Raw genomic sequence first — 9,611 nt, 5'->3', positions numbered from 1 at the left:
GACTGGTCACAAGGCATATTTAATCACGGCCGGGACCTGCGCGGAGTGCGGACAAATAGCCTCGCAGAGCAAACCAGATCGGCGCGGGGAGAATTAATAAACACGCCGCGGCGCGGGACGGCAGCGAAGCGGCAGCAAACACCACCTCCTCCGTATGTCGCCGCCCAGCGCGGCCTGTGAGCGCGCAGGACGTTGCAAGAATTTGAAGTAGCTGCGCGCCGGGGGGTGGGGGGCGGGGGGCGGGAGCAGAGACCACGCCGCCAGCCGGTGGGGTGGGGGAAGGCGCGGTGGTAGGGGGCCCGTCCCGGCCACGGCGGCAGCGGCGCCCGGCCGGTGGTGGGGGGTGAGGGGACCCGCGCAGCGCGGTGGTGGGGGAAGCGGCCCGTGGCGGCGCGGCGGGAGGGGGGGGTGGGGGGGGGGGGGGAGGGACGGCTCATTGCCGAGTTACCACGAGGTCGCCAGCGATAGATTTACAACCAACCATCGGCCCGGAGAAGAAACACCGACAGGGCGCGGACCGCCGTTCGGGACTTGCAAGGAACAGCGGATCAACAGCAAGCGTTCGCCGCAGCGTAGCGCCCTGTCACTTCCGGGACGGCCCGTCAACATCGTCACACACGTCGCGGCGATGATCGCCCACGCCAACTCGCCGAGCTCCGCTCCCGTCTCGGGATGAAACTGCGGCGACTTTCCTGTCGCTAAGAACTCGTCACCAGAGTGATAAATCGCCGTTGGCAGCCTCCTCCCGAGTTCTCCGGACGGGCCAGCCTACCTGCAGGACCGATTAACAGGTGACAGCCTCGGATCTGAGAACGCGGAGAGTGTATTCTGACACGTAGCCAGGCGCAAAACACACGACGACTTCGGCTCATCCGCTACGCCGGGAAACCTGCTCCACTGCTGACGCTGGACAAATTTTTTTCCCCCCCGAAGTGGACATGGAGGACGATGCGAGCGATGTACGGATCGCACAGCCGACTGAAGGACTTCCGATCGAGGCTTGATTGCTCTCGAATTGCACGCAGCGCCGTACAACGTGTGTGTGTTGTCTTGGTCTCTGAAACTCTGTTTTGCGTCCGCCCGCCGGGATCTGCGTAGCGCGGCAAAAGCAACAGTTGGCACATTATTAACGGGACAATACTGGCACGATTCTCCACGCCATCTGCCTGTTCATCTACCGTGTGAAACTTCCCCTACAGACCTCTACTGCAGTATATAAAGTCATAAGGTAGCTGTTCAGTAATCAATTCACGTAGTTCTGCCAGTGTCGATATTATATGGAATTAATACACAATTAGTGCAGTATAAAATTTTGTCTAGCCGTAAGTCTGTGTACTGCTTTAGTGGAAAGTAGTATAAGCTACTGTTTCTCAGGCGTCAGACGGCTGCTGACATCTGAGGAAACTAGTGATTACGTACTGCGTTAAAAATAGCTCGCGGAAGGTCGCGCAGCAGTGTTGCAAAAAAACACACGCGAAAGACAGCAATTTCGGAGTAACAGCAGTCGAAACTGTTTGCGTCTTCCAACAGAGCTGCTCCTGGAAGGTAGTATCCTCGATATCTAATTGACGCGTGTGCTGAATCGAAGTAAATGTCATTTTTTTACTTAGTAGTTTAGCGAGTAAATAAAAGACAGACGAGCTTGTTTCGTATGCAGTGAGTGTGGAATGACGGAAGCGCACGAGTTACGAAGATAAACCTGCTGCTGTCAAAACTGACGTTTTTGTCTAAACTGGTGTTTAAAAGTTGTCTGACATTTGTTGTCATAAAACAGGTGTAGCAGTGAAACAATTCGACGTAATTTGACTACTTGTCTGTGCGGGGTATTAGCGTATTTTAGGGTAAAAAAAATAGTACACTGCCTGTGTCGGAAGGAATATTTCTCCTCGCGAGGCAACAGACCAGAGCGGTGAAATATATATATATAGAAAGTGTGCCCTGGAGCGCAAGACACCTGTCGCGTTTATCGGAAGATATAACTGTCGGAGCAACTTGGCAGCAGGTTCGCGAGAAGACGAGAAGAAACGAAGAGAGCGGCGGTGACCACGCTACTCGGCCGTCAGCTGTTTTCCAGGGACGCTTCCAGCTCCAGAAGAAGGGGGAGCGACCGGCGAGAGGGAAAATTTACGACCCACCGGGCGATCAATTATTGTCCGCGACTGGAGGCCAGTCCTACGTGCGTGCGTGCGTGCGTGCGCCACTGCGTAGCGCTTCCAGCACGCTCCGCGCCTCTGCCAGGCGACGGGAAAAGCGGAAAATTGCGCCCAGGTGAGTTTCACCGCCGCAAAGTACCTGTCTGTTTTCATATCATCCTCCTCATTACTTTTTAATTTTTTTCGTTAGTCAACCACTGAGTCCCCGACTATGTTAAACAGTCATGACAACTGCTGCCAGTTTTTTTTTCCGCTTAAACCGAATGTTTTTCATTATTGTGTAGCATCTGGTACGGTTCTCACCCGAACATTTGGCACCAGTAGCTCATTTGCCGTCTCCTAAACACCCCGAACATCATTACAGCTGTTCTGAAGATATTTCGCCTTTTTGCGCCTTTAGCGTCTCTGCGCATTTCCTCTAAATTTTTTTCTGACGTTCCTGTACCTCTCTATTCTTCTGTTCAGTTTGCATGGAATGTGTTTCATTAATTTCGAGTAATTCATACTTCCTGAGTAGCTGTCAAATCGAAATCTAAGCGCATTGTGTATGTGTTTTTTTTTTCTATTTTCGAATGTATTCCTTGTCTGGACACTTTCTTCTTATAATTTGGAACCTATATAAACTGTAGCACCCTTCTCCCTTTTCTAATTTATTCCGTTAGTAAAATTTTCTGTATTTACTTCGTAAGTCAACCATCTAAGGGCTATGATAACTGTTACGACAGTTATGTTTTCTTTTTTTTCGTTCAGTCACATGTTTTCCGTTTATGTGGTACGCCCAGTATGGTGTTCTTTTAAAGTGTGGCATGAGTAGCTCATATTTCGCCTCTGAAACAAACGTCACTACAGCCGTGCTAAAGATATATCGGTTTTCTGCGCTTTTCTCTTCCCTACCCATTTCCCGTACGCCTTTTGTGTCGTTAATGTACTTCGCTAGTCTTGTTTTCGTCTTGTAATCAAATATGTTGTCGTTGCTTTTCATCAGTGAGGAGTTTTCTGTCTCCTTATGTGGCTATAAAATCAAACTCTTTGCCAATTTTGTTTGTAATTTTTTCTTTTTTCCTATTTTAGAATTTATATGCCTTGTTTGGTTTTTATTATACAGATCCTACATTCATAGCATGGGATCTGTATAACTTTCAAGCTTTTTCTCTCTTTTTCTTGCCAATTCATTGCCCTAGTATACAGTTCTTTATTTGCTTCGTTATTAGTCTACCATCTATGGATCCCGATATGCGTCTAACTTTTATGACTGTAGCTGTCATTTATGATCTTCGCTCAAGCCACATCTTTTTCGTTAATGTGATGTATTGAGAACGACGGTTTTCTGAACATTAGGCACAGGTGGCTTATTTATCGTCTCTTGAAAGGCCTAAACGCCATTACAGCTGTTCTACAGATATTTCCATTTTGTCTGTCTTTAGCTTTTGAGCGAATTTCATCTAGGTCTCTTCTGACGTTCAAGTAACTCGATATTCTGTATTTTTTGCTTCAAGTTGAATGTCTTAAGATTCGTTTCATTGATTAGGAGTCATTAATAAAAAAAAGTAGGAAATAAAATCGAACCACACCTTTGTGCATCGTGTCTAATTTTTTCTGCTTTACAAGGTGTTTCTTTGTTGGACCTTATTTTATATAGATCACGTTTTCATAATTTGGAATCTGTGTGTAGTGTAAAATCTTCATCCCTTTGCTTTCTAGTTTATTACGCTGGTAAACATCTCTTTATTTACATCGTTAGTCAACCCCCACGAGACCACAATAACAGTGTAGCTTTTATGACAACTGTCGCCAGGTTTTTTGTCATTGAAGCCTTATGTTTTGCATTAATTAACTGTACCTAGTACGGTGTTCATATGCACATTCCCACCAGTAGCTCAATTTTCTGAAGTTCTGAACGCAACCACTGCTGTTCTAAAAGATATTTTGGCTTCCTGTGTCTTTAGATTTTCTTCCCATTTCCTCTACATGTTTTCGTATTCAAGCCAAATGAATTAAAGGTACGTTTTGTTAATTTGCAGTCATCCATATTATGTTGTAGTAACATCGACCTCTGCCGTTGTGCACTGCTTAATTTTTTTCTATTTTAAAACTTATTCATTAACTGGACTCATTCTTTGGACTCCGTTTTTATTGCCATATTTATTGCAATATCTTTCTCTAGTTTCTTTCTGACTTATTGCGGCAGATGCATATAGACTCAGTCGTTTTATGACAGACTTGCAATGATGAATTTTGGTATTTATGGAAAAATACTTTCAACAGTAAATGATTCGTGTGATTTAGATAGCTGTCAATTATTGTTCTTGCAGCTGTTTGCCTGTGATCCATTTGTCCATATATTTAAAATTATTCACGCGTTTTATTGTTCCGCATCTTGTTTCCAGCTGAGCTGTACTGTCATATTTGACATTACGTCCGTTTTCTACAAAACATATTTTCAACCCAGTTTGTCCTGCTGTGTGTTTTGCCCATTTGTTTTATTGCTATTTCTAACTCTCCTGTCATCATGGCTGTATCATCTGTAAACAGTCTATTTCCACACCACTAGCCGTTGAAAATTTTAATAGGTTCAGAAGTTTGTTTCTTCCGCTGTTCTTGTAATTTTTTCTCATAAGCAATTGGACAAGAGCGGCGAGGGTTTATCCCAGTTTCGAATGCCAATTTCGACTTATCATTATTATTACTACTAATATTACTATTTATTGCTAGTTGACGTCATTGATCTGTCAAATTGTATTCAACTACAATAATAACACAACAATGAAACAGATCTTATAACAACCTTGAAATACAATATCAGTGTTGTTGTTAGTGCCATAGCGCAGAGTTGTAAATTTGGTATCATTATTCTGTGAGCAGAAAACAAAAATTCAGACACAGAGCGTAAAGATTTTTCTGTTAAACAATAAGAGATCTTTCCTTTTAACAGCTCTACTGGAAGGAACTGAAGAATGGTAGCACACTATTTTCTAATGCCCCCATTAGTAAACTACCTTGTATCGTAGTCTATCGACACCTTGGTGTGTCTAGACTGTCGTTATTCCATATTTTGCGATGGTCAATAAGGAGTTTCACGCTGAAAGTGTCAGCTTTACGTGAATGAGGCAGTTCAACTCATGTTATGAGCAATCCAGCAAAGATCTTTTCCTCTTAGATGTAATGATCTCTACTCATTTATTCTGTAGCAACAGCTTCTTCCTGTGCAAATTAAACACACTCACCAACGACAAGCCGATGTTTCGTGCCGTGACAGCAAGTACATGAAAAACGCAGCAACGTGGCATACCTCAAATCGTTCATAATTAGTGTCACCAAACACAATCCCAGTACTTCAGTCGCCTCCTACGTGATCTAGCGGCACTATAAAATTTACAGTAAGCAACTGTCGCTACTTAAACAATGGTCTAAATCGGCTTTTGTTTATTTTTTAGAAATCTTCTGTTACAGTCAAAATAAGAATCACATACAAGCTGCTTCACGAATCTCCGGTATTCGTGTGTTGATATATTTTCTTGTACATTTTTTCGCCTCAGTCTTACGTATGTGTCAGTCATTCGTCGCTTCTTTCACCTCTTGTTTTTATTTGATTTCTTAATATGGCCCGTAGTCGATATTAAACAGTAAAGCGCTGGCGTTCAGTCTTCGGGGTGATGAAAACTTTACTTATGTTGTAAGTATGTCGTTATTGTCTTGTCCTCGGGATAACCCGAAATTGATAACTAAGCCCAATTTCTTGTCAGCCGTCTAGGACTCAATATTTCGGCATGCGTATAAAATATATTAATTTGTTTACACAGATGATTATATTCTTCCGCATTACCTCGTACTTTAAATACTGTTCGTGTTATTCTATTGCCTGGTATGTACCTTAGAATTTTTTATTCCTTATGTCTTCTTTTTTTATGGATTCTAAAATTAGTGTTTAAGGTACATGCGTACACCGCATATGAATTATTATCTTTCAGCGTCAAAAATTACTCTGTTTGGCAAACCTATCAAAATTTTGTAGCGGGCATTGCATACTGAAAGGTAGATATTTGTCGACACATTTTCACGTAAAATGTCGCCACAAACGCCACTTTATCGAGAGAAGAGGCTGCAGGTCGAATATTTTCGTAGTACGCAAGAGTTAATACGAAGAATGACCTATGTCTCATACTCAAAACTGCGGTTATTTTCTCGGTTGTTCCGCATAAAAGCAAATCTTTATAACACAGCAGCGACGAATTTCTTTTTTCTATTTGTTTGGCTTCGTCCTCAGAAGTTAGTTTCACTTTCTTGCAACAGACAGACTGGAAAGAAAGCAGAATGGTTTATTAAAACAGTTACAACAATTTTTTTATTCGCTCTGCAAAGAGTCGGATCAGCGAATGTTCACCCCGACTACTTCTTTGTTGTCCTCGGCTGACACTTGCAGATTAAAAAGTTTCTAAGCTACTACCATATTTTCCTACAATATTTCTCTCTCTCTTTCTCTCTCTCGACAAGACCATGACAACCGCATCAAGAGTACAAGTAAATATTGACCCATCAAAATAGTTCACACAGCCCACAATAAAGTACCCCCGTTTCATCTCAGCGCGTCAGTTTCCAAAGGCGCCACTTCTGTTTTGACGCGCATGTTCTTTAGGATGTTACTTCTGTAAATACCACCATGGAGTGGTGAGCCTCCTAGCTTGAGAAAAACTAAATATTTCAAGGGAATACCTCGTGGATAGCGATTCGTTCTCGTAGGATTATCATTACGGTCGCAGGTACAAGCCACAGGATTAAAAGGGTTAAAAGTTTTTTCGGAATGTTGTGAATGTTTCTAGTGATTTTTCTCACATTTTCATGTACGCCACCGTTCTGTACCCCTTTAATCTAATTTCTTCGAGTGGCTATACACTTTCAGTAAAATTTTGTAGTGTTCTGTCTGAAAAGGAAAAAAAGTAGACAGCGAAATTATCCTCCCTTGCTCTGTATCATTTCCGTTAATTTTGCACAACTCTCTACAAATTATTTCATCTAGGCCGTCTGTCTGTGGCAACTTTTTTTTAATTAATGATTCTCATTCATTCGTTCTCTATCTCTGAACACTGTGCGAACTTAGTCTTTCTCGTGAAGGTATCAGTTTATTCTCTCGGCAGCGTGGCTTCGAGTATGCAAGTAATCGATTTATAACACATACGTTGCCGTTTTTTCTATACTCTTGTAAGATATATTTCGTTAAACTGACATTATTAAACGACAATTTATGCCACCTCTGAACAGTTACAGTTACAAAACGAAGAGGCTACCATGACTCACCGTAGGATTATGGACAATACAATCGCCAGTGCAAATTCTGCAGCACCATGCTCTGTATAAACGTCGGTGTGAACTGCGCATTTGATACGGTTCATCATACACATATGACGTCACAGGTGATAAATGGTGCCGCGTAGCTGAGCGTACAAGAACATTCCTTTGTGGCTGCCAAGCGTCTCTTAACTCAGTGTTTGAGGGCTACAAAAGTCTTAGTGTAATTCGCTGTTTTAAGATAAACGCCAATAGAATAACGTAGAACCCGTAACATATAATTTGCGTTAGTTTCAACTTCAAAATTATGGCCTCATAAGAACGGTTTATTCTACTTTTTAATTACATTTTATTCCACACTATAGAACTTATAACGTGCTTACTTTTTCATTGCAATTATTTAAATGAACTTAATGCTTGTGTAATATAACTTTCCACTCCGGACACTCAGACTCTGTAACTAACCACTTGTTTATACGTTTTATGCAAATTGAACCGCAGTACATTAATTAACAACAACCGTCAAGGGTCTTTAGGTTGAAGACATAATGCAAGTGAAAAAGAAATGTGTTTAAAACAGGTGGTTGATGATGTGCTTAGGCTCCGAAACATTTGCCGTGTATTCAAAAGAAACGCGAGAAATTTTGTAACGGCAAATGTCTTAAACTGAACGCAACAAAGCAAGTGTAAAATATTTCCTCTCAAAGACAGAAGTTCGAGTTACTTCTATTTTCGTCCTGATTTCCAGCTGTAATTACACGCCGGCCTGTGTGGCCGAGCGGTTCTAGGCGCTTCAGTCTGGAACCGCGCGACCGCTCGGTCTCAGGTTCGAACTTGCCTCGGGCATGGATGTGTGTGATGTCCTTAGGTTAGTTGGGTTTAAGTAGTTCTAAGTTCTAGGGGACTTATGACCTCAGATGTTAAGTCCCATAGTACCCATAGGATTTTTTTGGTAATTCCACAACTGACTTGTGGGTTACAAACGAGCCGTATTATATTCGCAATGTTATTAAACACTTCATCTGCTACACCCTTTCACGGCTGGAGGATATTGTCTGACATCCCCCTACTATGACTTTAGATGTTTCGTTTCTGCGGCGTTATAGCAAAGAACAAATCTGTTTACAAGGATGTGAATGACGAATGACTCATTTCTTTGGAAAATAAAAGAACTTTCGATTGCGGATATGGATTTGTCAGGACTGAAATACATATTTTCCTTTCCGTCCAAGCGGCTTTTGTTTTGCGTTGTTTCGTCGTATGCTATATTTACGTCCGTTCAAAAATGGTTCAAATGGCTCTGAGCACTATGGGACTTAACTTCTGAAGTCATCGGTCCCCCAGAGCGTAGAACCACTTAAACCTAACAAACCTAAGGACATCACACATATCCATGCCCGAGGCAGGATTCGAACCTGCGACCATAGCGTCGTGCGGTTCTAGACTGTAGCGCTTAGAACCACTCGGCCCCTCCGGCCGGCTTTACATCCGTATCCTTCAAATCGTCGCGAAGTGCATTTCTTTCGCCATCCCCAGGGGAACGATAGATAACAAGCAGTAGTATATTTCTAAATTCTTTGCGTAACAATGGTTTAGGACACTTGATGGGCTAGCGTGGAGCAGTTTGCACGAATCTCTAAGTCCCTGAGTATTCACGCTTTTCAGCATTTATGCGACGCCCTACCGTGGGTCAAACAAACATGTAATCATTCGTGCTGCCTTTTTTTTTTTTTTTATTGTCTTAGCCGGGTCCGATGCGGCACGCCACGAATTCTTCGCTCGTGCCAACCTCTTCATCTCAGAGTAGCACTTGCAACTTGCGTACTCAGATATTTACTGGATGCATTCCAATCTCTGTCTTCCTCTACAGTTCTTACCTTCTACAGCTCCCTCAAGTACCATCGAAGTTATTCCCTGATATCATGACACATCTCCTATCATCCTCTCTCGAGGCAGATTAAAACTGTGTGCCGGACCGAGACTTGAACTCTCGATCTCTGACATTCACGAGCAAGTGATCTACCGTGTGAGCTACCCAAGTACGATTCACGTCCCGTCCTCACAGCTTTGCTTCCGCCAGTACCTCGTCTCCTACCTTCCAAACTTCACAGAAACTCTACTGCGAATCTTGCAGAGCTAGAGCACTCCTGGAAGAAAGAATATTGCGGAGACATG

General features: G+C 42.8%; 1 protein-coding gene across 3 annotated transcripts in view; it reads left to right on the top strand.

Annotated features, from left to right (window-relative positions):
- The first annotated feature begins 478 nt into the window (after positions 1-478).
- Positions 479-9,611, top strand: part of LOC126293660 (homeotic protein Sex combs reduced-like) — a 272,010-nt gene continuing 262,877 nt past the window's right edge. For all 3 annotated transcript variants that reach the window (XM_049986955.1, XM_049986954.1, XM_049986953.1), the window contains exon 1: positions 479-2,268. The gene's annotated coding sequence lies outside the window, so the exon portion shown is untranslated. The remainder of the gene's footprint in view (positions 2,269-9,611) is intronic.

The sequence above is a fragment of the Schistocerca gregaria genome, chromosome 10, assembly GCF_023897955.1.
Source record: "Schistocerca gregaria isolate iqSchGreg1 chromosome 10, iqSchGreg1.2, whole genome shotgun sequence".
Classification (NCBI taxonomy): Eukaryota; Metazoa; Arthropoda; class Insecta; order Orthoptera; family Acrididae; genus Schistocerca; species Schistocerca gregaria.
The sequence above is the reverse complement of the archived record's forward strand: the minus strand, read 5'-3'. Positions and strand labels throughout refer to the sequence as shown.